This window comes from Pimephales promelas, chromosome 21 (assembly GCF_988280905.1).
Source record: "Pimephales promelas chromosome 21, fPimPro1.hap1.1, whole genome shotgun sequence".
NCBI lineage: Eukaryota > Metazoa > Chordata > Actinopteri > Cypriniformes > Leuciscidae > Pimephales > Pimephales promelas.
In genome coordinates, this window is record NC_142789.1 from 4,139,326 (window position 1) to 4,159,599 (window position 20,274).

Genomic DNA, 20,274 nt, shown 5'->3' on the forward strand with positions numbered 1-20,274 from the left:
AAGATAATGTGCAGATTGGGACATGCTAAAGGGGGCACTCGGATTTGAACCGAGGACCTCTTGATCTGCAGTCAAATGCTCTACCACTGAGCTATACCCCCCTTCAAAAAATCTTTTCAAATAAGAAAAACAAATTCTGGAATTTTCTTAAATTCGTCTGTATAAGGTTAAAGAATTAAGTAATTGGCTTGTACGAAACTAGCATAACACCAAAGATAACATGCAGATTGGGGCATGCTAAAGAGGGCACTCGGGTTTGAACCGAGGACCTCTTGAGCTGCAGTCAAATGCTCTGCAACTGAGCTATACCCCCTTTCACAAAGCTTTTTTGCAAATTAGAAAAAAATATCTGGAATTTTCTTAAATTTGTCTGTATAAGGTTAAAGACTGAAATAATTGGCTTGTACAGAACTAGCATAACAACAAAGATAACATGCAGATTGGGACATGCTAAAGGGGGCACTCGGATTTGAACCGAGGACCTCTTGATCTGCAGTCAAATGCTCTACCACTGAGCTATACCCCCCTTCAAAAAAACGCTTCAAATAAGAAAAAAAAATTCTGGAATTTTCTTAAATTCGTCTGTATAAGGTTAAATAATGAAGTATTTGGCTAGTTGGAAACTAGCATAACACCAAAGATAACGTGCAGATTGGGACATGCTAAAGGGGGCACTCGGATTTGAACCAAGGACCTCTTGATCTGCAGTCAAATGCTCTACCACTGAGCTATACCCCCTTTCTAAAAGATTTTTTCAAATAAGAAAAAATATCTGGAATTTTCTTAAATTCGTCTGTATAAGGTTAAAGAATGAAGTAATTGGCTAGTTGGAAACTAGCATAACACCAAAGATAACATGCAGATTGGGGCATGCTAAAGGGGGCACTCGGATTTGAACCGAGGACCTCTTGATCTGCAGTCAAATGCTCTACCACTGAGCTATACCCCCCTTCAAAAACACGTTTCAAATAAGAAAAAAAAATTCTGGAATTTTCTTAAATTCGTCTGTATAAGGTTAAAGAATGAAGTAATTGGCTAGTTGGAAACTAGCATAACACCAAAGATAACATGCAGATTGGGACATGCTAAAGGGGGCACTCGGATTTGAACCGAGGACCTCTTGATCTGCAGTCAAATGCTCTACCACTGAGCTATACCCCCTTCAAAAAAACGTTTCAAATAAGAAAAAAAAATTCTGGAATTTTCTTAAATTCGTCTGTATTAGGGATGGGACGGTATGAAAATTTCATATCACGATTATAGTGTCCAAAATAATCGTGATTATCAATATTATCACGGTTTTGTTAAAAATGTATGAAAGTGCTCAAAAAGAACTGATGCTCACACTGAAAACATTTCAACAAGTTTTATAATTGAAAATCAACAAACAACAAATAAAACAAGCCTCTCTATGCAGTTTTTTAGGCAAGATTGTATTCTATGGCATTTGCTTCTTTATAATGCCCGTCGTCAATAGCAACGCATTATTAAACAGCGCACATCCATATCACAACGGACGCGCACTCTTGTTTCATTCAAATACAACTTGCCGTCTTGCGTCTCCGGTTTTTGATTGTATTGCAAAAATGAAATCAGAGTTGATTTATTAATTACAGAGTTTGATAATACTGGTGTGATATATCTTGTCTGACTCTGGACGATTGTTTTACAAAATGAATTCATAAACAGGTACGATTTAAAACATTAGCTAATCTCATTATCAATTCAATATGTCCCCGTAATTATGTGGTAAAAATAAAATCGGTTTAATACGTGATGTATCTATACTTTACTATCCCTTAAAATATCACTCTTTATAATAGTCTTGTTTGAAGTTGTTCGTTCGTCTTTGGCTCAAATCCACTTGCTACGAACTTTTCTTCGCGGAAGCTTCACATCTATTTCAATTGAGTGACATAAAATGTTTCAACTCAAAACAACATTTCGTGCCCAATCGTTTCCCAGACGTAGTTTTGTTATTGAGGTCAAAGTTAACTTGCCTTGCGTTCGGGTGACGATCACACAAGACGACTCGGCAGATTTGAAGTGTTTCTATTGCAGTGACGTTTTGTTCGGCAGACAGGGTGACCATCCTCGATCAAGTTTCCCTCAGGACTTTTGTAAAACCCAAAATATGACCACACCTTTGTTCCTCTTAAAAGGCTGAAAAATCTCCTGAGCACGGTCACTGCCTTCCGCCATTCCTTCTCGAATAGTAATTAAAAAAAATATTGCGTGCTGCGCGCCTGCGTCAGACTGGCCGACAGGATTCAGTGAGTTATTAAAATCGCGATAATCAAACACGGTTTTAATGATAATTAAATTTTAAACGATAATACTAACCGTCAGTACATTTTATCACGGTTTATAGTGAAACCGGTTATCGTCCCATCCCTAGTCTGTATAAGGTTAAAGAATGAAGTAATTGGCTAGTTGGAAACTAGCATAACACCAAAGATAACGTGCAGATTGGGACATGCTAAAGGGGGCACTTGGATTTGAACCAAGTACCTCTTGATCTGCAGTCAAATGCTCTACCACTGAGCTATACCCCCTTTCGAAAAGCTTTTTTGCAAATTAGAAAAAAATATCTGGAATTTTCTTAAATATGTCTGTATAAGGTTAAAGACTGAAATAATTGGCTTGTACGGAACTAGGATAACAAAGATAACATGCAGATTGGGACATGCTAAAGGGGGCACTCGGATTTGAACCGAGGACCTCTTGATCTGCAGTCAAATGCTCTACCACTGAGCTATACCCCCCTTCAAAAAAACGTTTCAAATAAGAAAAAAAAATTCTGGAATTTTCTTAAATTCGTCTGTATAAGGTTAAAGAATGAAGTAATTGGCTAGTTGGAAACTAGCATAACACCAAAGATAACGTGCAGATTGGGACATGCTAAAGGGGGCACTCGGATTTGAACCAAGGACCTCTTGATCTGCAGTCAAATGCTCTACCACTGAGCTATACCCCCTTTCGAAAAGCTGTTTTGCAAATTAGAAAAAAATATCTGGAATTTTCTTAAATTTGTCTGTATAAGATTAAAGACTGAAATAATTGGCTTGTACGGAACTAGGATAACAAAGATAACATGCAGATTGGGACATGCTAAAGGGGGCACTTGGATTTGAACCGACGACCTCTTGATCTGCAGTCAAATGCTCTACCACTGAGCTATACCGCCTACCGAAAAGCTTTTTTCAAATAAGAAAAATATATCTTGAATTTTCTTAAATTTGTCTGTAATTGGCTAGTTGGAAACTAGCATAACACCAAATTTTCAAAAAAAACTTTTCAAATAAGAAAAAAAAATTCTGGAATTTTCTTAAATTCGTCTGTATAAGGTTAAAGAATGAAGTAATTGGCTAGTTGGAAACTAGCATAACACCAAAGATAACGTGCAGATTGGGACATGCTAAAGGGGGCACTCAGACTTGAACCAAGGACCTCTTGATCTGCATTCAAATGCTCTACCACTGAGCTAAACCCCGTTTCGGAGAACATGTTTGAAATTGAGAAAATAAATATATAACAATATTTCTCAAAAACACCAGAATATTGTAAACGAATGAAGTGATTGGCTAGTTGGAAACTAGCATAACAGTGCCAAAGATCGCACTCAGCCATGCTAAAGGGCGCACTCGGACTTGAACCGAGGACCTCTTGATCTGCAGTCAAATGCTCTACCACTGAGCTATACCCCCTTTCACAAAGCTTTTTTGCAAATTAGAAAAAAATATCTGGAATTTTCTTAAATTTTTCTGTATAAGGTTAAAGACTGAAATAATTGGCTTGTACGGAACTAGCATAACAACAAAGATAACATGCAGATTGGGACATGCTAAAGGGGGCACTCGGATTTGAACCGAGGACCTCTTGATCTGCAGTCAAATGCTCTACCACTGAGGACCCCCTTCAAAAAATATTTTCAAATAAGAAAAACAAATTCTAGAATTTTCTTAAATTCGTCTGTATAAGGTTAAAGAATTAAGTAATTGGCTTGTACGAAACTAGCATAACACCAAAGATAACATGCAGATTGGGGCATGCTAAAGGGGGCACTCGGATTTGAACCGAGGACCTCTTGATTGTGCAGTCAAATGCTCTACCACTGAGCTATACCCCCTTTCGAAAAGCTTTTTTGCAAATTAGAAACAAATATCTGGAATTTTCTTAAATTTGTCTGTATAAGGTTAAAGACTGAAATAATTGGCTTGTACGGAACTAGGATAACAACAAAGATAACATGCAGGTTGGGACATGCTGAAGGGGGCACTCGGATTTGAACCGAGGACCTCTTGATCTGCAGTCAAATGCTCTACCACTGAGCTATACCCCCTTCCGAAAAACTTTTTTCAAATAAGAAAAATATATCTTGAATTTTCTTAAATTTGTCTGTAATTGGCTAGTTGGAAACTAGCATAACACCAAATTTTCAAAAAAAACTTTTCAAATAAGAAAAAAAAATTCTGGAATTTTCTTAAATTCGTCTGTATAAGCTTAAAGAATTAAGTAATTGGCTTGTACGAAACTAGCATAACACCAAAGATAACATGCAGATTGGGGCATGCTAAAGGGGGCACTCGGATTTGAACCAAGGACCTCTTGATCTGCAGTCAAATGCTCTACCACTGAGCTATACCCCCTTTCTAAAAGATTTTTTCAAATAAGATAAAATATCTGGAATTTTCTTAAATTCGTCTGTATAAGGTTAAAGAATGAAGTAATTGGCTAGTTGGAAACTAGCATAACACCAAAGATAACGTGCAGATTGGGACATGCTAAAGGGGGCACTCGGATTTGATCCGAGGACCTCTTGATCTGCAGTCAAATGCTCTACCACTGAGCTATACCCCCTTTCTCAAAGATTTTTTCAAATAAGAAAAAATATCTGGAATTTTCTTAAATTCGTCTGTATAAGGTTAAAGAATTAAGTAATTGGCTTGTACGAAACTAGCATAACACCAAAGATAACATGCAGATTGGGGCATGCTAAAGGGGGCACTCGGATTTGAACCGAGGACCTCTTGATCTGCAGTCAAATGCTCTACCACTGAGCTATACCCCCTTTCTAAAAGATTTTTTCAAATAAGAAAAAATATCTGGAATTTTCTTAAATTCGTCTGTATATGGTTAAAGAATTAAGTAATTGGCTTGTACGAAACTAGCATAACACTAAAGATAACGTGCAGATTGGGACATGCTAAAGGGGGCACTCGGATTTGAACCGAGGACCTCTTGATCTGCAGTCAAATGCTCTACCACTGAGCTATACCCCCCTTCAAAAAATCTTTTCAAATAAGAAAAACAAATTCTGGAATTTTCTTAAATTCGTCTGTATAAGGTTAAAGAATTAAGTAATTGGCTTGTACGAAACTAGCATAACACCAAAGATAACATGCAGATTGGGGCATGCTAAAGAGGGCACTCGGGTTTGAACCGAGGACCTCTTGAGCTGCAGTCAAATGCTCTGCAACTGAGCTATACCCCCTTTCACAAAGCTTTTTTGCAAATTAGAAAAAAATATCTGGAATTTTCTTAAATTTGTCTGTATAAGGTTAAAGACTGAAATAATTGGCTTGTACAGAACTAGCATAACAACAAAGATAACATGCAGATTGGGACATGCTAAAGGGGGCACTCGGATTTGAACCGAGGACCTCTTGATCTGCAGTCAAATGCTCTACCACTGAGCTATACCCCCCTTCAAAAAAACGCTTCAAATAAGAAAAAAAAATTCTGGAATTTTCTTAAATTCGTCTGTATAAGGTTAAATAATGAAGTATTTGGCTAGTTGGAAACTAGCATAACACCAAAGATAACGTGCAGATTGGGACATGCTAAAGGGGGCACTCGGATTTGAACCAAGGACCTCTTGATCTGCAGTCAAATGCTCTACCAATGAGCTATACCCCCTTTCTAAAAGATTTTTTCAAATAAGAAAAAATATCTGGAATTTTCTTAAATTCGTCTGTATAAGGTTAAAGAATGAAGTAATTTTCTAGTTGGAAACTAGCATAACACCAAAGATAACGTGCAGATTGGGACATGCTAAAGGGGGCACTCAGATTTGAACCGAGGACCTCTTGATCTGCAGTCAAATGCTCTACCACTGAGCTATACCCCCCTTCAAAAAATCTTTTCAAATAAGAAAAACAAATTCTGGAATTTTCTTAAATTCGTCTGTATAAGGTTAAAGAATTAAGTAATTGGCTTGTACGAAACTAGCATAACACCAAAGATAACATGCAGATTGGGGCATGCTAAAGGGGGCACTCGGATTTGAACCAAGGACCTCTTGATCTGCAGTCAAATGCTCTACCACTGAGCTATACCCCCTTTCTAAAAGATTTTTTCAAATAAGAAAAAATATCTGGAATTTTCTTAAATTTGTCTGTATAAGGTTAAAGAATGAAGTAATTGGCTAGTTGGAAACTAGCATAACACTAAAGATAACGTGCAGATTGGGACATGCTAAAGGGGGCACTCGGATTTGAACCGAGGACCTCTTGATCTGCAGTCAAATGCTCTACCACTGAGCTATACCCCCCTTCAAAAAATCTTTTCAAATAAGAAAAACAAATTCTGGAATTTTCTTAAATTCGTCTGTATAAGGTTAAAGAATTAAGTAATTGGCTTGTACGAAACTAGCATAACACCAAAGATAACATGCAGATTGGGGCATGCTAAAGAGGGCACTTGGATTTGAACCGAGGACCTCATGATCCGCAGTCAAATGCTCTACCACTGAGCTATACCCCCTTTCACAAAGCTTTTTTGCAAATTAGAAAAAAATATCTGGAATTTTCTTAAATTTGTCTGTATAAGGTTAAAGACTGAAATAATTGGCTTGTACGGAACTAGCATAACATGCAGATTGGGACATGCTAAAGGGGGCACTCGGATTTGAACCGAGGACCTCTTGATCTGCAGTCAAATGCTCTACCACTGAGCTATACCCCCTTTCGAAAAAGCTTTTTTCAAATAAGAAAAACAAATTCTGGAATTTTCTTAAATTCGTCTGTATAAGCTTAAAGAATTAAATAATTGGCTTGTACGAAACTAGCATAACACCAAAGTTAACATGCAGATTGGGGCATGCTAAAGGGGGCACTCGCATTTGAAACAAGGACCTCTTGATCTGCAGTCAAATGCTCTACCACTGAGCTATACCCCCTTTCTAAAAGATTTTTTCAAATAAGATAAAATATCTGGAATTTTCTTAAATTCGTCTGTATAAGGTTAAAGAATGAAGTAATTGGCTAGTTGGAAACTAGCATAACACCAAAGATAACGTGCAGATTGGGACATGCTAAAGGGGGCACTCGGATTTGAACCGAGGACCTCTTGATCTGCAGTCAAATGCTCTACCACTGAGCTATACCCCCCTTCAAAAAATCTTTTCAAATAAGAAAAACAAATTCTGGAATTTTCTTAAATTCGTCTGTATAAGGTTAAAGAATTAAGTAATTGGCTTGTACGAAACTAGCATAACACCAAAGATAACGTGCAGATTGGGACATGCTAAAGGGGGCACTTGGATTTGAACCGAGGACCTCTTGATCTGCAGTCAAATGCTCTACCACTGAGCTATACCCCCTTTCACAAAGCTTTTTTGCAAATTAGAAAAAAATATCTGGAATTTTCTTAAATTTGTCTGTATAAGGTTAAAGACTGAAATAATTGGCTTGTACGGAACTAGCATAACAACAAAGATAACATGCAGATTGGGACATGCTAAAGGAGGCGCTTGGATTTGAACCGAGGACCTCTTGATCTGCAGTCAAATGCTCTACCACTGAGCTATACCCCCCTTCAAAAAATCTTTTCAAATAAGAAAAACAAATTCTGGAATTTTCTTAATTTCGTCTGTATAAGGTTAAAGAATTAAGTAATTGGCTAGTTGGAAACTAGCATAACACCAAAGATAACATGTAGATTGGGACATGCTAAAGGGGGCACTCGGATTTGAACCGAGGACCTCTTGATCTGCAGTCAAATGCTCTACCACTGAGCTATACCCCCCTTCAAAAAAACGTTTCAAATAAGAAAAAAAAATTCTGGAATTTTCTTAAATTCGTCTGTATAAGGTTAAAGAATGAAGTAATTGGCTAGTTGGAAACTAGCATAACACCAAAGAAAACGTGCAGATTGGGACATGCTAAAGGGGTCACTCGGATTTGAACCAAGGACCTCTTGATCTGCAGTCAAATGCTCTACCACTGAGCTATACCCCCTTTCTAAAAGATTTTTTCAAATAAGAAAAAATATCTGGAATTTTCTTAAATTCGTCTGTATAAGGTTAAAGAATGAAGTAATTGGCTTGTTGTAAACTAGCATAACACCAAAGATAACATGCAGATTGGGGCATGCTAAAGGGGGCACTCGGGTTTGAACCGAGGACCTCTTGATCTGCAGTCAAATGCTCTACCACTGAGCTATACCCCCTTTCAAAAAAGCTTTTTTCAAATAAGAAAAACAAATTCTGGAATTTTCTTAAATTCGTCTGTATAAGGTTAAAGAATTAAGTAATTGGCTTATACGAAACTAGCATAACACCAAAGATAACATGCAGATTGGGGCATGCTAAAGGGGGCACTCGGATTTGAACCGAGGACCTCTTGATCTGCAGTCAAATGCTCTACCACTGAGCTATACCCCCTTCCGAAAAGCTTTTTTCAAATAAGAAAAATATATCTTGAATTTTCTTAAATTTGTCTGTAATTGGCTAGTTGGAAACTAGCGTAACACCAAATTTTCAAAAAAAACTTTTCAAATAAGAAAAAAAAATTCTGGAATTTTCTTAAATTCGTCTGTATAAGCTTAAAGAATTAAGTAATTGGCTTGTACGAAACTAGCATAACACCAAAGATAACATGCAGATTGGGGCATGCTAAAGGGGGCACTCGGATTTGAACCAAGGACCTCTTGATCTGCAGTCAAATGCTCTACCACTGAGCTATACCCCCTTTCTAAAAGATTTTTTCAAATAAGATAAAATATCTGGAATTTTCTTAAATTCGTCTGTATAAGGTTAAAGAATGAAGTAATTGGCTAGTTGGAAACTAGCATAACACCAAAGATAACGTGCAGATTGGGACATGCTAAAGGGGGCACTCGGATTTGAACCGAGGACCTCTTGATCTGCAGTCAAATGCTCTACCACTGAGCTATACCCCCTTTCTAAAAGATTTTTTCAAATAAGAAAAAATATCTGGAATTTTCTTAAATTCGTCTGTATAAGGTTAAAGAATTAAGTAATTGGCTTGTACGAAACTAGCATAACACCAAAGATAACATGCAGATTGGGGCATGCTAAAGGGGGCACTCGGATTTGAACCAAGGACCTCTTGATCTGCAGTCAAATGCTCTACCACTGAGCTATACCCCCTTTCTAAAAGATTTTTTCAAATAAGAAAAAATATCTGGAATTTTCTTAAATTCGTCTGTAATTGGCTAGTTGGAAACTAGCATAACACCAAATTTTCAAAAAAAACTTTTCAAATAAGAAAAAAAAATTCTGGAATTTTCTTAAATTCGTCTGTATAAGCTTAAAGAATTAAGTAATTGGCTTGTACGAAACTAGCATAACACCAAAGATAACATGCAGATTGGGGCATGCTAAAGGGGGCACTCGGATTTGAACCAAGGACCTCTTGATCTGCAGTCAAATGCTCTACCACTGAGCTATACCCCCTTTCTAAAAGATTTTTTCAAATAAGATAAAATATCTGGAATTTTCTTAAATTCGTCTGTATAAGGTTAAAGAATGAAGTAATTGGCTAGTTGGAAACTAGCATAACACCAAAGATAACGTGCAGATTGGGACATGCTAAAGGGGGCACTCGGATTTGATCCGAGGACCTCTTGATCTGCAGTCAAATGCTCTACCACTGAGCTATACCCCCTTTCTCAAAGATTTTTTCAAATAAGAAAAAATATCTGGAATTTTCTTAAATTCGTCTGTATAAGGTTAAAGAATTAAGTAATTGGCTTGTACGAAACTAGCATAACACCAAAGATAACATGCAGATTGGGGCATGCTAAAGGGGGCACTCGGATTTGAACCGAGGACCTCTTGATCTGCAGTCAAATGCTCTACCACTGAGCTATACCCCCTTTCTAAAAGATTTTTTCAAATAAGAAAAAATATCTGGAATTTTCTTAAATTTGTCTGTATAAGGTTAAAGACTGAAATAATTGGCTTGTACAGAACTAGCATAACAACAAAGATAACATGCAGATTGGGACATGCTAAAGGGGGCACTCGGATTTGAACCGAGGACCTCTTGATCTGCAGTCAAATGCTCTACCACTGAGCTATACCCCCCTTCAAAAAAACGCTTCAAATAAGAAAAAAAAATTCTGGAATTTTCTTAAATTCGTCTGTATAAGGTTAAATAATGAAGTATTTGGCTAGTTGGAAACTAGCATAACACCAAAGATAACGTGCAGATTGGGACATGCTAAAGGGGGCACTCGGATTTGAACCAAGGACCTCTTGATCTGCAGTCAAATGCTCTACCACTGAGCTATACCCCCTTTCTAAAAGATTTTTTCAAATAAGAAAAAATATCTGGAATTTTCTTAAATTCGTCTGTATAAGGTTAAAGAATGAAGTAATTGGCTAGTTGGAAACTAGCATAACACCAAAGATAACATGCAGATTGGGGCATGCTAAAGGGGGCACTCGGATTTGAACCGAGGACCTCTTGATCTGCAGTCAAATGCTCTACCACTGAGCTATACCCCCCTTCAAAAACACGTTTCAAATAAGAAAAAAAAATTCTGGAATTTTCTTAAATTCGTCTGTATAAGGTTAAAGAATGAAGTAATTGGCTAGTTGGAAACTAGCATAACACCAAAGATAACATGCAGATTGGGACATGCTAAAGGGGGCACTCGGATTTGAACCGAGGACCTCTTGATCTGCAGTCAAATGCTCTACCACTGAGCTATACCCCCTTCAAAAAAACGTTTCAAATAAGAAAAAAAAATTCTGGAATTTTCTTAAATTCGTCTGTAATGTATAAGGTTAAAGAATGAAGTAATTGGCTAGTTGGAAACTAGCATAACACCAAAGATAACGTGCAGATTGGGACATGCTAAAGGGGGCAATTGGATTTGAACCAAGTACCTCTTGATCTGCAGTCAAATGCTCTACCACTGAGCTATACCCCCTTTCGAAAAGCTTTTTTGCAAATTAGAAAAAAATATCTGGAATTTTCTTAAATATGTCTGTATAAGGTTAAAGACTGAAATAATTGGCTTGTACGGAACTAGGATAACAAAGATAACATGCAGATTGGGACATGCTAAAGGGGGCACTCGGATTTGAACCGAGGACCTCTTGATCTGCAGTCAAATGCTCTACCACTGAGCTATACCCCCCTTCAAAAAAACGTTTCAAATAAGAAAAAAAAATTCTGGAATTTTCTTAAATTCGTCTGTATAAGGTTAAAGAATGAAGTAATTGGCTAGTTGGAAACTAGCATAACACCAAAGATAACGTGCAGATTGGGACATGCTAAAGGGGGCACTCGGATTTGAACCAAGGACCTCTTGATCTGCAGTCAAATGCTCTACCACTGAGCTATACCCCCTTTCGAAAAGCTGTTTTGCAAATTAGAAAAAAATATCTGGAATTTTCTTAAATTTGTCTGTATAAGATTAAAGACTGAAATAATTGGCTTGTACGGAACTAGGATAACAAAGATAACATGCAGATTGGGACATGCTAAAGGGGGCACTCGGATTTGAACCGACGACCTCTTGATCTGCAGTCAAATGCTCTACCACTGAGCTATACCGCCTACCGAAAAGCTTTTTTCAAATAAGAAAAATATATCTTGAATTTTCTTAAATTTGTCTGTAATTGGCTAGTTGGAAACTAGCATAACACCAAATTTTCAAAAAAAACTTTTCAAATAAGAAAAAAAAATTCTGGAATTTTCTTAAATTCGTCTGTATAAGGTTAAAGAATGAAGTAATTGGCTAGTTGGAAACTAGCATAACACCAAAGATAACGTGCAGATTGGGACATGCTAAAGGGGGCACTCAGACTTGAACCAAGGACCTCTTGATCTGCATTCAAATGCTCTACCACTGAGCTAAACCCCGTTTCGGAGAACATGTTTGAAATTGAGAAAATAAATATATAACAATATTTCTCAAAAACACCAGAATATTGTAAACGAATGAAGTGATTGGCTAGTTGGAAACTAGCATAACAGTGCCAAAGATCGCACTCAGCCATGCTAAAGGGCGCACTCGGACTTGAACCGAGGACCTCTTGATCTGCAGTCAAATGCTCTACCACTGAGCTATACCCCCTTTCACAAAGCTTTTTTGCAAATTAGAAAAAAATATCTGGAATTTTCTTAAATTTTTCTGTATAAGGTTAAAGACTGAAATAATTGGCTTGTACGGAACTAGCATAACAACAAAGATAACATGCAGATTGGGACATGCTAAAGGGGGCACTCGGATTTGAACCGAGGACCTCTTGATCTGCAGTCAAATGCTCTACCACTGAGGACCCCCCTTCAAAAAATATTTTCAAATAAGAAAAACAAATTCTAGAATTTTCTTAAATTCGTCTGTATAAGGTTAAAGAATTAAGTAATTGGCTTGTACGAAACTAGCATAACACCAAAGATAACATGCAGATTGGGGCATGCTAAAGGGGGCACTCGGATTTGAACCGAGGACCTCTTGATTGTGCAGTCAAATGCTCTACCACTGAGCTATACCCCCTTTCGAAAAGCTTTTTTGCAAATTAGAAACAAATATCTGGAATTTTCTTAAATTTGTCTGTATAAGGTTAAAGACTGAAATAATTGGCTTGTACGGAACTAGGATAACAACAAAGATAACATGCAGGTTGGGACATGCTGAAGGGGCACTCGGATTTGAACCGAGGACCTCTTGATCTGCAGTCAAATGCTCTACCACTGAGCTATACCCCCTTCCGAAAAACTTTTTTCAAATAAGAAAAATATATCTTGAATTTTCTTAAATTTGTCTGTAATTGGCTAGTTGGAAACTAGCATAACACCAAATTTTCAAAAAAAACTTTTCAAATAAGAAAAAAAAATTCTGGAATTTTCTTAAATTCGTCTGTATAAGCTTAAAGAATTAAGTAATTGGCTTGTACGAAACTAGCATAACACCAAAGATAACATGCAGATTGGGGCATGCTAAAGGGGGCACTCGGATTTGAACCAAGGACCTCTTGATCTGCAGTCAAATGCTCTACCACTGAGCTATACCCCCTTTCTAAAAGATTTTTTCAAATAAGATAAAATATCTGGAATTTTCTTAAATTCGTCTGTATAAGGTTAAAGAATGAAGTAATTGGCTAGTTGGAAACTAGCATAACACCAAAGATAACGTGCAGATTGGGACATGCTAAAGGGGGCACTCGGATTTGATCCGAGGACCTCTTGATCTGCAGTCAAATGCTCTACCACTGAGCTATACCCCCTTTCTCAAAGATTTTTTCAAATAAGAAAAAATATCTGGAATTTTCTTAAATTCGTCTGTATAAGGTTAAAGAATTAAGTAATTGGCTTGTACGAAACTAGCATAACACCAAAGATAACATGCAGATTGGGGCATGCTAAAGGGGGCACTCGGATTTGAACCGAGGACCTCTTGATCTGCAGTCAAATGCTCTACCACTGAGCTATACCCCCTTTCTAAAAGATTTTTTCAAATAAGAAAAAATATCTGGAATTTTCTTAAATTCGTCTGTATATGGTTAAAGAATTAAGTAATTGGCTTGTACGAAACTAGCATAACACTAAAGATAACGTGCAGATTGGGACATGCTAAAGGGGCACTCGGATTTGAACCGAGGACCTCTTGATCTGCAGTCAAATGCTCTACCACTGAGCTATACCCCCCTTCAAAAAATCTTTTCAAATAAGAAAAACAAATTCTGGACTTTTCTTAAATTCGTCTGTATAAGGTTAAAGAATTAAGTAATTGGCTTGTACGAAACTAGCATAACACCAAAGATAACATGCAGATTGGGGCATGCTAAAGAGGGCACTCGGGTTTGAACCGAGGACCTCTTGAGCTGCAGTCAAATGCTCTGCAACTGAGCTATACCCCCTTTCACAAAGCTTTTTTGCAAATTAGAAAAAAATATCTGGAATTTTCTTAAATTTGTCTGTATAAGGTTAAAGACTGAAATAATTGGCTTGTACAGAACTAGCATAACAACAAAGATAACATGCAGATTGGGACATGCTAAAGGGGGCACTCGGATTTGAACCGAGGACCTCTTGATCTGCAGTCAAATGCTCTACCACTGAGCTATACCCCCCTTCAAAAAAACGCTTCAAATAAGAAAAAAAAATTCTGGAATTTTCTTAAATTCGTCTGTATAAGGTTAAATAATGAAGTATTTGGCTAGTTGGAAACTAGCATAACACCAAAGATAACGTGCAGATTGGGACATGCTAAAGGGGGCACTCGGATTTGAACCAAGGACCTCTTGATCTGCAGTCAAATGCTCTACCACTGAGCTATACCCCCTTTCTAAAAGATTTTTTCAAATAAGAAAAAATATCTGGAATTTTCTTAAATTCGTCTGTATAAGGTTAAAGAATGAAGTAATTTTCTAGTTGGAAACTAGCATAACACCAAAGATAACGTGCAGATTGGGACATGCTAAAGGGGGCACTCGGATTTGAACCGAGGACCTCTTGATCTGCAGTCAAATGCTCTACCACTGAGCTATACCCCCCTTCGAAAATAACTTTTCAAATAAGAAAAACAAATTCTGGAATTTTCTTAAATTCGTCTGTATAAGGTTAAAGAATTAAGTAATTGGCTTGTACGAAACTAGCATAACACCAAAGATAACATGCAGATTGGGGCATGCAAAAGAGGGCACTTGGATTTGAACCGAGGACCTCTTGATCCGCAGTCAAATGCTCTACCACTGAGCTATACCCCCTTTCACAAAGCTTTTTTGCAAATTAGAAAAAAATATCTGGAATTTTCTTAAATTTGTCTGTATAAGGTTAAAGACTGAAATAATTGGCTTGTACGGAACTAGCATAACAACAAAGATAACATGCAGATTGGGACATGCTAAAGGGGGCACTCGGATTTGAACCGAGGACCTCTTGATCTGCAGTCAAATGCTCTACCACTGAGCTATACCCCCCTTCCAAAAAATGTTTCAAATAAGAAAAAAAAATTCTGGAATTTTCTTAAATTCGTCTGTATAAGGTTAAAGAATGAAGTATTTGGCTAGTTGGAAACTAGCATAACACCAAAGACAACGTGCAGATTGGAACATGCTAAAGGGGGCACTCGGATTTGAACCAAGGACCTCTTGATCTGCAGTCAAATGCTCTACCAATGAGCTATACCCCCTTTCTAAAAGATTTTTTCAAATAAGAAAAAATATCTGGAATTTTCTTAAATTCGTCTGTATAAGGTTAAAGAATGAAGTAATTTTCTAGTTGGAAACTAGCATAACACCAAAGATAACGTGCAGATTGGGACATGCTAAAGGGGGCACTCGGATTTGAACCGAGGACCTCTTGATCTGCAGTCAAATGCTCTACCACTGAGCTATACCCCCCTTCAAAAAATCTTTTCAAATAAGAAAAACAAATTCTGGAATTTTCTTAAATTCGTCTGTATAAGGTTAAAGAATTAAGTAATTGGCTTGTACGAAACTAGCATAACACCAAAGATAACATGCAGATTGGGGCATGCTAAAGGGGGCACTCGGATTTGAACCGAGGACCTCTTGATCTGCAGTCAAATGCTCTACCACTGAGCTATACCCCCTTTCACAAAGCTTTTTTGCAAATTAGAAAAAAATATCTGGAATTTTCTTAAATTTGTCTGTATAAGGTTAAAGACTGAAATAATTGGCTTGTACGGAACTAGCATAACAACAAAGATAACATGCAGATTGGGACATGCTAAAGGAGGCACTTGGATTTGAACCGAGGACCTCTTGATCTGCAGTCAAATGCTCTACCACTGAGCTATACCCCCCTTCAAAAAAACGTTTCAAATAAGAAAAACAAATTCTGGAATTTTCTTAAATTCGTCTGTATAAGGTTAAAGAATTAAGTAATTGGCTAGTTGGAAACTAGCATAACACCAAAGATAACATGTAGATTGGGACATGCTAAAGGGGGCACTCGGATTTGAACCGAGGACCTCTTGATCTGCAGTCAAATGCTCTACCACTGAGCTATACCCCCCTTCAAAAAACCGTTTCAAATAAGAAAAAAAAATTCTGGAATTTTCTTAAATTCGTCTGTATAAGGTTAAAGAATGAAGTAATTGGCTAGTTGGAAACTAGCATAACACCAAAGAAAACGTGCAGATTGGGACATGCTAAAGGGGTCACTCGGATTTGAACCAAGGACCTCTTGATCTGCAGTCAAATGCTCTACCACTGAGCTATACCCCCTTTCTAAAAGATTTTTTCAAATAAGAAAAAATATCTGGAATTTTCTTAAATTCGTCTGTATAAGGTTAAAGAATGAAGTAATTGGCTTGTTGGAAACTAGCATAACACCAAAGATAACATGCAGATTGGGGCATGCTAAAGGGGGCACTCGGATTTGAACCGAGGACCTCTTGATTGTGCAGTCAAATGCTCTACCACTGAGCTATACCCCCTTTCGAAAAGCTTTTTTGCAAATTAGAAACAAATATCTGGAATTTTCTTAAATTTGTCTGTATAAGGTTAAAGACTGAAATAATTGGCTTGTACGGAACTAGGATAACAACAAAGATAACATGCAGGTTGGGACATGCTGAAGGGGGCACTCGGATTTGAACCGAGGACCTCTTGATCTGCAGTCAAATGCTCTACCACTGAGCTATACCCCCTTCCGAAAAGCTTTTTTCAAATAAGAAAAATATATCTTGAATTTTCTTAAATTTGTCTGTAATTGGCTAGTTGGAAACTAGCATAACACCAAATTTTCAAAAAAAACTTTTCAAATAAGAAAAAAAAATTCTGGAATTTTCTTAAATTCGTCTGTATAAGCTTAAAGAATTAAGTAATTGGCTTGTACGAAACTAGCATAACACCAAAGATAACATGCAGATTGGGGCATGCTAAAGGGGGCACTCGGATTTGAACCAAGGACCTCTTGATCTGCAGTCAAATGCTCTACCACTGAGCTATACCCCCTTTCTAAAAGATTTTTTCAAATAAGATAAAATATCTGGAATTTTCTTAAATTCGTCTGTATAAGGTTAAAGAATGAAGTAATTGGCTAGTTGGAAACTAGCATAACACCAAAGATAACGTGCAGATTGGGACATGCTAAAGGGGGCACTCGGATTTGAACCGAGGACCTCTTGATCTGCAGTCAAATGCTCTACCACTGAGCTATACCCCCCTTCAAAAAATCTTTTCAAATAAGAAAAACAAATTCTGGAATTTTCTTAAATTCGTCTGTATAAGGTTAAAGAATTAAGTAATTGGCTTGTACGAAACTAGCATAACACCAAAGATAACATGCAGATTGGGGCATGCTAAAGGGGGCACTCGGATTTGAACCGAGGACCTCTTGATTGTGCAGTCAAATGCTCTACCACTGAGCTATACCCCCTTTCGAAAAGCTTTTTTGCAAATTAGAAACAAATATCTGGAATTTTCTTAAATTTGTCTGTATAAGGTTAAAGACTGAAATAATTGGCTTGTACGGAACTAGGATAACAACAAAGATAACATGCAGATTGGGACATGCTGAAGGGGGCACTCGGATTTGAACCGAGGACCTCTTGATCTGCAGTCAAATGCTCTACCACTGAGCTATACCCCCTTTCTAAAAGATTTTTTCAAATAAGAAAAAATATCTGGAATTTTCTTAAATTCGTCTGTATAAGGTTAAAGAATTAAGTAATTGACTTGTACGAAACTAGCATAACACCAAAGATAACATGCAGATTGGGGCATGCTAAAGGGGGCACTCGGATTTGAACCAAGGACCTCTTGATCTGCAGTCAAATGCTCTACCACTGAGCTATACCCCCTTTCTAAAAGATTTTTTCAAATAAGAAAAAATATCTGGAATTTTCTTAAATTTGTCTGTATAAGGTTAAAGAATGAAGTAATTGGCTAGTTGGAAACTAGCATAACACTAAAGATAACGTGCAGATTGGGACATGCTAAAGGGGGCACTCGGATTTGAACCGAGGACCTCTTGATCTGCAGTCAAATGCTCTACCACTGAGCTATACCCCCCTTCAAAAAATCTTTTCAAATAAGAAAAACAAATTCTGGAATTTTCTTAAATTCGTCTGTATAAGGTTAAAGAATTAAGTAATTGGCTTGTACGAAACTAGCATAACACCAAAGATAACATGCAGATTGGGGCATGCTAAAGAGGGCACTCGGGTTTGAACCGAGGACCTCTTGAGCTGCAGTCAAATGCTCTGCCACTGAGCTATACCCCCTTTCACAAAGCTTTTTTGCAAATTAGAAAAAAATATCTGGAATTTTCTTAAATTTGTCTGTATAAGGTTAAAGACTGAAATAATTGGCTTGTACGGAACTAGCATAACAACAAAGATAACATGCAGATTGGGACATGCTAAAGAAAGCACTCGGATTTGAACCGAGGACCTCTTGATCTGCAGTCAAATGCTCTACCACTGAGCTATACCCCCCTTCAAAAAAACGCTTCAAATAAGAAAAAAAAATTCTGGAATTTTCTTAAATTCGTCTGTATAAGGTTAAATAATGAAGTATTTGGCTAGTTGGAAACTAGCATAACACCAAAGATAACGTGCAGATTGGGACATGCTAAAGGGGGCACTCGGATTTGAACCAAAGACCTCTTGATCTGCAGTCAAATGCTCTACCACTGAGCTATACCCCCTTTCTAAAAGATTTTTTCAAATAAGAAAAAATATCTGGAATTTTCTTAAATTCGTCTGTATAAGGTTAAAGAATGAAGTAATTTTCTAGTTGGAAACTAGCATAACACCAAAGATAACGTGCAGATTGGGACATGCTAAAGGGGGCACTCGGATTTGAACCGAGGACCTCTTGATCTGCAGTCAAATGCTCTACCACTGAGCTATACCCCCCTTCAAAATAACTTTTCAAATAAGAAAAACAAATTCTGGAATTTTCTTAAATTCGTCTGTATAAGGTTAAAGAATTAAGTAATTGGCTTGTACGAAACTAGCATAACACCAAAGATAACATGCAGATTGGGGCATGCTAAAGAGGGCACTTGGATTTGAACCGAGGACCTCTTGATCCGCAGTCAAATGCTCTACCACTGAGCTATACCCCCTTTCACAAAGCTTTTTTGCAAATAAGAAAAAAAAATTCTGGAATTTTCTTAAATTCGTCTGTATAAGGTTAAATAATGAAGTATTTGGCTAGTTGGAAACTAGCATAACACCAAAGACAACGTGCAGATTGGGACATGCTAAAGGGGGCACTCGGATTTGAACCAAGGACCTCTTGATCTGCAGTCAAATGCTCTACCAATGAGCTATACCCCCTTTCTAAAAGATTTTTTCAAATAAGAAAAAATATCTGGAATTTTCTTAAATTCGTCTGTATAAGGTTAAAGAATTAAGTAATTGACTTGTACGAAACTAGCATAACACCAAAGATAACATGCAGATTGGGGCATGCTAAAGGGGGCACTCGGATTTGAACCAAGGACCTCTTGATCTGCAGTCAAATGCTCTACCACTGAGCTATACCCCCTTTCTAAAAGATTTTTTCAAATAAGAAAAAATATCTGGAATTTTCTTAAATTTGTCTGTATAAGGTTAAAGAATGAAGTAATTGGCTAGTTGGAAACTAGCATAACACTAAAGATAACGTGCAGATTGGGACATGCTAAAGGGGGCACTCGGATTTGAACCGAGGACCTCTTGATCTGCAGTCAAATGCTCTACCACTGAGCTATACCCCCCTTCAAAAAATCTTTTCAAATAAGAAAAACAAATTCTGGAATTTTCTTAAATTCGTCTGTATAAGGTTAAAGAATTAAGTAATTGGCTTGTACGAAACTAGCATAACACCAAAGATAACATGCAGATTGGGACATGCTAAAGGGGGCACTCGGATTTGAACCGAGGACCTCTTGATCTGCAGTCAAATGCTCTACCACTGAGCTATACCCCCCTTCAAAAAAACGTTTCAAATAAGAAAAAAAAATTCTGGAATTTTCTTAAATTCGTCTGTATAAGGTTAAAGAATGAAGTAATTGGCTAGTTGGAAACTAGCATAACACCAAAGATAAC

General features: G+C 37.3%; 78 non-coding genes across 78 annotated transcripts; all 78 read right to left on the reverse strand.

The window, feature by feature from the left end:
• Positions 1-29: 29 nt before the first annotated feature.
• trnac-gca (transfer RNA cysteine (anticodon GCA)) lies at positions 30-101 on the reverse strand. The gene has a single exon. It is a non-coding gene; the product is annotated as a tRNA-Cys (tRNA).
• A 140-nt stretch (positions 102-241) lies between these two features.
• trnac-gca (transfer RNA cysteine (anticodon GCA)) lies at positions 242-313 on the reverse strand. The gene has a single exon. It is a non-coding gene; the product is annotated as a tRNA-Cys (tRNA).
• A 141-nt stretch (positions 314-454) lies between these two features.
• trnac-gca (transfer RNA cysteine (anticodon GCA)) lies at positions 455-526 on the reverse strand. The gene has a single exon. It is a non-coding gene; the product is annotated as a tRNA-Cys (tRNA).
• Positions 527-666: 140 nt separating this feature from the next.
• On the reverse strand, positions 667-738 carry trnac-gca (transfer RNA cysteine (anticodon GCA)). The gene has a single exon. It is a non-coding gene; the product is annotated as a tRNA-Cys (tRNA).
• A 139-nt stretch (positions 739-877) lies between these two features.
• Positions 878-949, reverse strand: trnac-gca (transfer RNA cysteine (anticodon GCA)). Its single transcript has one exon. It is a non-coding gene; the product is annotated as a tRNA-Cys (tRNA).
• Positions 950-1,089: 140 nt separating this feature from the next.
• On the reverse strand, positions 1,090-1,161 carry trnac-gca (transfer RNA cysteine (anticodon GCA)). Its single transcript has one exon. It is a non-coding gene; the product is annotated as a tRNA-Cys (tRNA).
• Positions 1,162-2,483: 1,322 nt separating this feature from the next.
• trnac-gca (transfer RNA cysteine (anticodon GCA)) lies at positions 2,484-2,555 on the reverse strand. The gene has a single exon. It is a non-coding gene; the product is annotated as a tRNA-Cys (tRNA).
• Positions 2,556-2,693: 138 nt separating this feature from the next.
• On the reverse strand, positions 2,694-2,765 carry trnac-gca (transfer RNA cysteine (anticodon GCA)). Its single transcript has one exon. It is a non-coding gene; the product is annotated as a tRNA-Cys (tRNA).
• Positions 2,766-2,905: 140 nt separating this feature from the next.
• Positions 2,906-2,977, reverse strand: trnac-gca (transfer RNA cysteine (anticodon GCA)). The gene has a single exon. It is a non-coding gene; the product is annotated as a tRNA-Cys (tRNA).
• Positions 2,978-3,635: 658 nt separating this feature from the next.
• Positions 3,636-3,707, reverse strand: trnac-gca (transfer RNA cysteine (anticodon GCA)). The gene has a single exon. It is a non-coding gene; the product is annotated as a tRNA-Cys (tRNA).
• Positions 3,708-4,270: 563 nt separating this feature from the next.
• trnac-gca (transfer RNA cysteine (anticodon GCA)) lies at positions 4,271-4,342 on the reverse strand. The gene has a single exon. It is a non-coding gene; the product is annotated as a tRNA-Cys (tRNA).
• A 235-nt stretch (positions 4,343-4,577) lies between these two features.
• trnac-gca (transfer RNA cysteine (anticodon GCA)) lies at positions 4,578-4,649 on the reverse strand. The gene has a single exon. It is a non-coding gene; the product is annotated as a tRNA-Cys (tRNA).
• Positions 4,650-4,788: 139 nt separating this feature from the next.
• trnac-gca (transfer RNA cysteine (anticodon GCA)) lies at positions 4,789-4,860 on the reverse strand. The gene has a single exon. It is a non-coding gene; the product is annotated as a tRNA-Cys (tRNA).
• A 139-nt stretch (positions 4,861-4,999) lies between these two features.
• trnac-gca (transfer RNA cysteine (anticodon GCA)) lies at positions 5,000-5,071 on the reverse strand. Its single transcript has one exon. It is a non-coding gene; the product is annotated as a tRNA-Cys (tRNA).
• Positions 5,072-5,210: 139 nt separating this feature from the next.
• Positions 5,211-5,282, reverse strand: trnac-gca (transfer RNA cysteine (anticodon GCA)). Its single transcript has one exon. It is a non-coding gene; the product is annotated as a tRNA-Cys (tRNA).
• A 140-nt stretch (positions 5,283-5,422) lies between these two features.
• trnac-gca (transfer RNA cysteine (anticodon GCA)) lies at positions 5,423-5,494 on the reverse strand. The gene has a single exon. It is a non-coding gene; the product is annotated as a tRNA-Cys (tRNA).
• A 141-nt stretch (positions 5,495-5,635) lies between these two features.
• On the reverse strand, positions 5,636-5,707 carry trnac-gca (transfer RNA cysteine (anticodon GCA)). The gene has a single exon. It is a non-coding gene; the product is annotated as a tRNA-Cys (tRNA).
• A 140-nt stretch (positions 5,708-5,847) lies between these two features.
• trnac-gca (transfer RNA cysteine (anticodon GCA)) lies at positions 5,848-5,919 on the reverse strand. The gene has a single exon. It is a non-coding gene; the product is annotated as a tRNA-Cys (tRNA).
• A 139-nt stretch (positions 5,920-6,058) lies between these two features.
• On the reverse strand, positions 6,059-6,130 carry trnac-gca (transfer RNA cysteine (anticodon GCA)). The gene has a single exon. It is a non-coding gene; the product is annotated as a tRNA-Cys (tRNA).
• A 140-nt stretch (positions 6,131-6,270) lies between these two features.
• On the reverse strand, positions 6,271-6,342 carry trnac-gca (transfer RNA cysteine (anticodon GCA)). The gene has a single exon. It is a non-coding gene; the product is annotated as a tRNA-Cys (tRNA).
• A 139-nt stretch (positions 6,343-6,481) lies between these two features.
• trnac-gca (transfer RNA cysteine (anticodon GCA)) lies at positions 6,482-6,553 on the reverse strand. Its single transcript has one exon. It is a non-coding gene; the product is annotated as a tRNA-Cys (tRNA).
• A 140-nt stretch (positions 6,554-6,693) lies between these two features.
• On the reverse strand, positions 6,694-6,765 carry trnar-gcg (transfer RNA arginine (anticodon GCG)). Its single transcript has one exon. It is a non-coding gene; the product is annotated as a tRNA-Arg (tRNA).
• A 129-nt stretch (positions 6,766-6,894) lies between these two features.
• Positions 6,895-6,966, reverse strand: trnac-gca (transfer RNA cysteine (anticodon GCA)). Its single transcript has one exon. It is a non-coding gene; the product is annotated as a tRNA-Cys (tRNA).
• A 142-nt stretch (positions 6,967-7,108) lies between these two features.
• trnac-gca (transfer RNA cysteine (anticodon GCA)) lies at positions 7,109-7,180 on the reverse strand. Its single transcript has one exon. It is a non-coding gene; the product is annotated as a tRNA-Cys (tRNA).
• A 139-nt stretch (positions 7,181-7,319) lies between these two features.
• On the reverse strand, positions 7,320-7,391 carry trnac-gca (transfer RNA cysteine (anticodon GCA)). The gene has a single exon. It is a non-coding gene; the product is annotated as a tRNA-Cys (tRNA).
• A 140-nt stretch (positions 7,392-7,531) lies between these two features.
• trnac-gca (transfer RNA cysteine (anticodon GCA)) lies at positions 7,532-7,603 on the reverse strand. Its single transcript has one exon. It is a non-coding gene; the product is annotated as a tRNA-Cys (tRNA).
• A 141-nt stretch (positions 7,604-7,744) lies between these two features.
• Positions 7,745-7,816, reverse strand: trnac-gca (transfer RNA cysteine (anticodon GCA)). The gene has a single exon. It is a non-coding gene; the product is annotated as a tRNA-Cys (tRNA).
• Positions 7,817-7,956: 140 nt separating this feature from the next.
• trnac-gca (transfer RNA cysteine (anticodon GCA)) lies at positions 7,957-8,028 on the reverse strand. Its single transcript has one exon. It is a non-coding gene; the product is annotated as a tRNA-Cys (tRNA).
• A 140-nt stretch (positions 8,029-8,168) lies between these two features.
• On the reverse strand, positions 8,169-8,240 carry trnac-gca (transfer RNA cysteine (anticodon GCA)). The gene has a single exon. It is a non-coding gene; the product is annotated as a tRNA-Cys (tRNA).
• A 139-nt stretch (positions 8,241-8,379) lies between these two features.
• On the reverse strand, positions 8,380-8,451 carry trnac-gca (transfer RNA cysteine (anticodon GCA)). The gene has a single exon. It is a non-coding gene; the product is annotated as a tRNA-Cys (tRNA).
• A 142-nt stretch (positions 8,452-8,593) lies between these two features.
• Positions 8,594-8,665, reverse strand: trnac-gca (transfer RNA cysteine (anticodon GCA)). Its single transcript has one exon. It is a non-coding gene; the product is annotated as a tRNA-Cys (tRNA).
• A 235-nt stretch (positions 8,666-8,900) lies between these two features.
• trnac-gca (transfer RNA cysteine (anticodon GCA)) lies at positions 8,901-8,972 on the reverse strand. Its single transcript has one exon. It is a non-coding gene; the product is annotated as a tRNA-Cys (tRNA).
• Positions 8,973-9,111: 139 nt separating this feature from the next.
• Positions 9,112-9,183, reverse strand: trnac-gca (transfer RNA cysteine (anticodon GCA)). Its single transcript has one exon. It is a non-coding gene; the product is annotated as a tRNA-Cys (tRNA).
• Positions 9,184-9,322: 139 nt separating this feature from the next.
• Positions 9,323-9,394, reverse strand: trnac-gca (transfer RNA cysteine (anticodon GCA)). Its single transcript has one exon. It is a non-coding gene; the product is annotated as a tRNA-Cys (tRNA).
• Positions 9,395-9,628: 234 nt separating this feature from the next.
• On the reverse strand, positions 9,629-9,700 carry trnac-gca (transfer RNA cysteine (anticodon GCA)). The gene has a single exon. It is a non-coding gene; the product is annotated as a tRNA-Cys (tRNA).
• Positions 9,701-9,839: 139 nt separating this feature from the next.
• Positions 9,840-9,911, reverse strand: trnac-gca (transfer RNA cysteine (anticodon GCA)). Its single transcript has one exon. It is a non-coding gene; the product is annotated as a tRNA-Cys (tRNA).
• Positions 9,912-10,050: 139 nt separating this feature from the next.
• trnac-gca (transfer RNA cysteine (anticodon GCA)) lies at positions 10,051-10,122 on the reverse strand. Its single transcript has one exon. It is a non-coding gene; the product is annotated as a tRNA-Cys (tRNA).
• Positions 10,123-10,261: 139 nt separating this feature from the next.
• trnac-gca (transfer RNA cysteine (anticodon GCA)) lies at positions 10,262-10,333 on the reverse strand. Its single transcript has one exon. It is a non-coding gene; the product is annotated as a tRNA-Cys (tRNA).
• Positions 10,334-10,473: 140 nt separating this feature from the next.
• trnac-gca (transfer RNA cysteine (anticodon GCA)) lies at positions 10,474-10,545 on the reverse strand. Its single transcript has one exon. It is a non-coding gene; the product is annotated as a tRNA-Cys (tRNA).
• Positions 10,546-10,684: 139 nt separating this feature from the next.
• trnac-gca (transfer RNA cysteine (anticodon GCA)) lies at positions 10,685-10,756 on the reverse strand. Its single transcript has one exon. It is a non-coding gene; the product is annotated as a tRNA-Cys (tRNA).
• Positions 10,757-10,896: 140 nt separating this feature from the next.
• Positions 10,897-10,968, reverse strand: trnac-gca (transfer RNA cysteine (anticodon GCA)). Its single transcript has one exon. It is a non-coding gene; the product is annotated as a tRNA-Cys (tRNA).
• A 144-nt stretch (positions 10,969-11,112) lies between these two features.
• Positions 11,113-11,184, reverse strand: trnac-gca (transfer RNA cysteine (anticodon GCA)). The gene has a single exon. It is a non-coding gene; the product is annotated as a tRNA-Cys (tRNA).
• Positions 11,185-11,322: 138 nt separating this feature from the next.
• Positions 11,323-11,394, reverse strand: trnac-gca (transfer RNA cysteine (anticodon GCA)). The gene has a single exon. It is a non-coding gene; the product is annotated as a tRNA-Cys (tRNA).
• Positions 11,395-11,534: 140 nt separating this feature from the next.
• Positions 11,535-11,606, reverse strand: trnac-gca (transfer RNA cysteine (anticodon GCA)). Its single transcript has one exon. It is a non-coding gene; the product is annotated as a tRNA-Cys (tRNA).
• Positions 11,607-11,744: 138 nt separating this feature from the next.
• Positions 11,745-11,816, reverse strand: trnac-gca (transfer RNA cysteine (anticodon GCA)). The gene has a single exon. It is a non-coding gene; the product is annotated as a tRNA-Cys (tRNA).
• A 448-nt stretch (positions 11,817-12,264) lies between these two features.
• Positions 12,265-12,336, reverse strand: trnac-gca (transfer RNA cysteine (anticodon GCA)). Its single transcript has one exon. It is a non-coding gene; the product is annotated as a tRNA-Cys (tRNA).
• Positions 12,337-12,899: 563 nt separating this feature from the next.
• trnac-gca (transfer RNA cysteine (anticodon GCA)) lies at positions 12,900-12,971 on the reverse strand. Its single transcript has one exon. It is a non-coding gene; the product is annotated as a tRNA-Cys (tRNA).
• A 235-nt stretch (positions 12,972-13,206) lies between these two features.
• Positions 13,207-13,278, reverse strand: trnac-gca (transfer RNA cysteine (anticodon GCA)). Its single transcript has one exon. It is a non-coding gene; the product is annotated as a tRNA-Cys (tRNA).
• A 139-nt stretch (positions 13,279-13,417) lies between these two features.
• trnac-gca (transfer RNA cysteine (anticodon GCA)) lies at positions 13,418-13,489 on the reverse strand. The gene has a single exon. It is a non-coding gene; the product is annotated as a tRNA-Cys (tRNA).
• Positions 13,490-13,628: 139 nt separating this feature from the next.
• trnac-gca (transfer RNA cysteine (anticodon GCA)) lies at positions 13,629-13,700 on the reverse strand. Its single transcript has one exon. It is a non-coding gene; the product is annotated as a tRNA-Cys (tRNA).
• A 138-nt stretch (positions 13,701-13,838) lies between these two features.
• On the reverse strand, positions 13,839-13,910 carry trnac-gca (transfer RNA cysteine (anticodon GCA)). Its single transcript has one exon. It is a non-coding gene; the product is annotated as a tRNA-Cys (tRNA).
• A 140-nt stretch (positions 13,911-14,050) lies between these two features.
• trnac-gca (transfer RNA cysteine (anticodon GCA)) lies at positions 14,051-14,122 on the reverse strand. Its single transcript has one exon. It is a non-coding gene; the product is annotated as a tRNA-Cys (tRNA).
• Positions 14,123-14,263: 141 nt separating this feature from the next.
• trnac-gca (transfer RNA cysteine (anticodon GCA)) lies at positions 14,264-14,335 on the reverse strand. The gene has a single exon. It is a non-coding gene; the product is annotated as a tRNA-Cys (tRNA).
• A 140-nt stretch (positions 14,336-14,475) lies between these two features.
• On the reverse strand, positions 14,476-14,547 carry trnac-gca (transfer RNA cysteine (anticodon GCA)). Its single transcript has one exon. It is a non-coding gene; the product is annotated as a tRNA-Cys (tRNA).
• A 139-nt stretch (positions 14,548-14,686) lies between these two features.
• On the reverse strand, positions 14,687-14,758 carry trnac-gca (transfer RNA cysteine (anticodon GCA)). The gene has a single exon. It is a non-coding gene; the product is annotated as a tRNA-Cys (tRNA).
• A 141-nt stretch (positions 14,759-14,899) lies between these two features.
• On the reverse strand, positions 14,900-14,971 carry trnar-gcg (transfer RNA arginine (anticodon GCG)). The gene has a single exon. It is a non-coding gene; the product is annotated as a tRNA-Arg (tRNA).
• Positions 14,972-15,112: 141 nt separating this feature from the next.
• On the reverse strand, positions 15,113-15,184 carry trnac-gca (transfer RNA cysteine (anticodon GCA)). Its single transcript has one exon. It is a non-coding gene; the product is annotated as a tRNA-Cys (tRNA).
• A 140-nt stretch (positions 15,185-15,324) lies between these two features.
• trnac-gca (transfer RNA cysteine (anticodon GCA)) lies at positions 15,325-15,396 on the reverse strand. The gene has a single exon. It is a non-coding gene; the product is annotated as a tRNA-Cys (tRNA).
• Positions 15,397-15,535: 139 nt separating this feature from the next.
• On the reverse strand, positions 15,536-15,607 carry trnac-gca (transfer RNA cysteine (anticodon GCA)). Its single transcript has one exon. It is a non-coding gene; the product is annotated as a tRNA-Cys (tRNA).
• A 140-nt stretch (positions 15,608-15,747) lies between these two features.
• trnac-gca (transfer RNA cysteine (anticodon GCA)) lies at positions 15,748-15,819 on the reverse strand. The gene has a single exon. It is a non-coding gene; the product is annotated as a tRNA-Cys (tRNA).
• A 141-nt stretch (positions 15,820-15,960) lies between these two features.
• Positions 15,961-16,032, reverse strand: trnac-gca (transfer RNA cysteine (anticodon GCA)). The gene has a single exon. It is a non-coding gene; the product is annotated as a tRNA-Cys (tRNA).
• A 140-nt stretch (positions 16,033-16,172) lies between these two features.
• Positions 16,173-16,244, reverse strand: trnac-gca (transfer RNA cysteine (anticodon GCA)). The gene has a single exon. It is a non-coding gene; the product is annotated as a tRNA-Cys (tRNA).
• Positions 16,245-16,384: 140 nt separating this feature from the next.
• trnac-gca (transfer RNA cysteine (anticodon GCA)) lies at positions 16,385-16,456 on the reverse strand. Its single transcript has one exon. It is a non-coding gene; the product is annotated as a tRNA-Cys (tRNA).
• A 353-nt stretch (positions 16,457-16,809) lies between these two features.
• trnac-gca (transfer RNA cysteine (anticodon GCA)) lies at positions 16,810-16,881 on the reverse strand. The gene has a single exon. It is a non-coding gene; the product is annotated as a tRNA-Cys (tRNA).
• Positions 16,882-17,116: 235 nt separating this feature from the next.
• On the reverse strand, positions 17,117-17,188 carry trnac-gca (transfer RNA cysteine (anticodon GCA)). Its single transcript has one exon. It is a non-coding gene; the product is annotated as a tRNA-Cys (tRNA).
• Positions 17,189-17,327: 139 nt separating this feature from the next.
• trnac-gca (transfer RNA cysteine (anticodon GCA)) lies at positions 17,328-17,399 on the reverse strand. The gene has a single exon. It is a non-coding gene; the product is annotated as a tRNA-Cys (tRNA).
• A 354-nt stretch (positions 17,400-17,753) lies between these two features.
• On the reverse strand, positions 17,754-17,825 carry trnac-gca (transfer RNA cysteine (anticodon GCA)). Its single transcript has one exon. It is a non-coding gene; the product is annotated as a tRNA-Cys (tRNA).
• A 139-nt stretch (positions 17,826-17,964) lies between these two features.
• trnac-gca (transfer RNA cysteine (anticodon GCA)) lies at positions 17,965-18,036 on the reverse strand. Its single transcript has one exon. It is a non-coding gene; the product is annotated as a tRNA-Cys (tRNA).
• Positions 18,037-18,175: 139 nt separating this feature from the next.
• Positions 18,176-18,247, reverse strand: trnac-gca (transfer RNA cysteine (anticodon GCA)). The gene has a single exon. It is a non-coding gene; the product is annotated as a tRNA-Cys (tRNA).
• Positions 18,248-18,387: 140 nt separating this feature from the next.
• Positions 18,388-18,459, reverse strand: trnac-gca (transfer RNA cysteine (anticodon GCA)). Its single transcript has one exon. It is a non-coding gene; the product is annotated as a tRNA-Cys (tRNA).
• A 141-nt stretch (positions 18,460-18,600) lies between these two features.
• trnac-gca (transfer RNA cysteine (anticodon GCA)) lies at positions 18,601-18,672 on the reverse strand. The gene has a single exon. It is a non-coding gene; the product is annotated as a tRNA-Cys (tRNA).
• Positions 18,673-18,812: 140 nt separating this feature from the next.
• trnac-gca (transfer RNA cysteine (anticodon GCA)) lies at positions 18,813-18,884 on the reverse strand. The gene has a single exon. It is a non-coding gene; the product is annotated as a tRNA-Cys (tRNA).
• Positions 18,885-19,023: 139 nt separating this feature from the next.
• Positions 19,024-19,095, reverse strand: trnac-gca (transfer RNA cysteine (anticodon GCA)). Its single transcript has one exon. It is a non-coding gene; the product is annotated as a tRNA-Cys (tRNA).
• Positions 19,096-19,235: 140 nt separating this feature from the next.
• Positions 19,236-19,307, reverse strand: trnar-gcg (transfer RNA arginine (anticodon GCG)). Its single transcript has one exon. It is a non-coding gene; the product is annotated as a tRNA-Arg (tRNA).
• Positions 19,308-19,449: 142 nt separating this feature from the next.
• trnac-gca (transfer RNA cysteine (anticodon GCA)) lies at positions 19,450-19,521 on the reverse strand. Its single transcript has one exon. It is a non-coding gene; the product is annotated as a tRNA-Cys (tRNA).
• Positions 19,522-19,660: 139 nt separating this feature from the next.
• On the reverse strand, positions 19,661-19,732 carry trnac-gca (transfer RNA cysteine (anticodon GCA)). Its single transcript has one exon. It is a non-coding gene; the product is annotated as a tRNA-Cys (tRNA).
• A 139-nt stretch (positions 19,733-19,871) lies between these two features.
• Positions 19,872-19,943, reverse strand: trnac-gca (transfer RNA cysteine (anticodon GCA)). The gene has a single exon. It is a non-coding gene; the product is annotated as a tRNA-Cys (tRNA).
• Positions 19,944-20,083: 140 nt separating this feature from the next.
• On the reverse strand, positions 20,084-20,155 carry trnac-gca (transfer RNA cysteine (anticodon GCA)). The gene has a single exon. It is a non-coding gene; the product is annotated as a tRNA-Cys (tRNA).
• Positions 20,156-20,274: the final 119 nt, after the last annotated feature.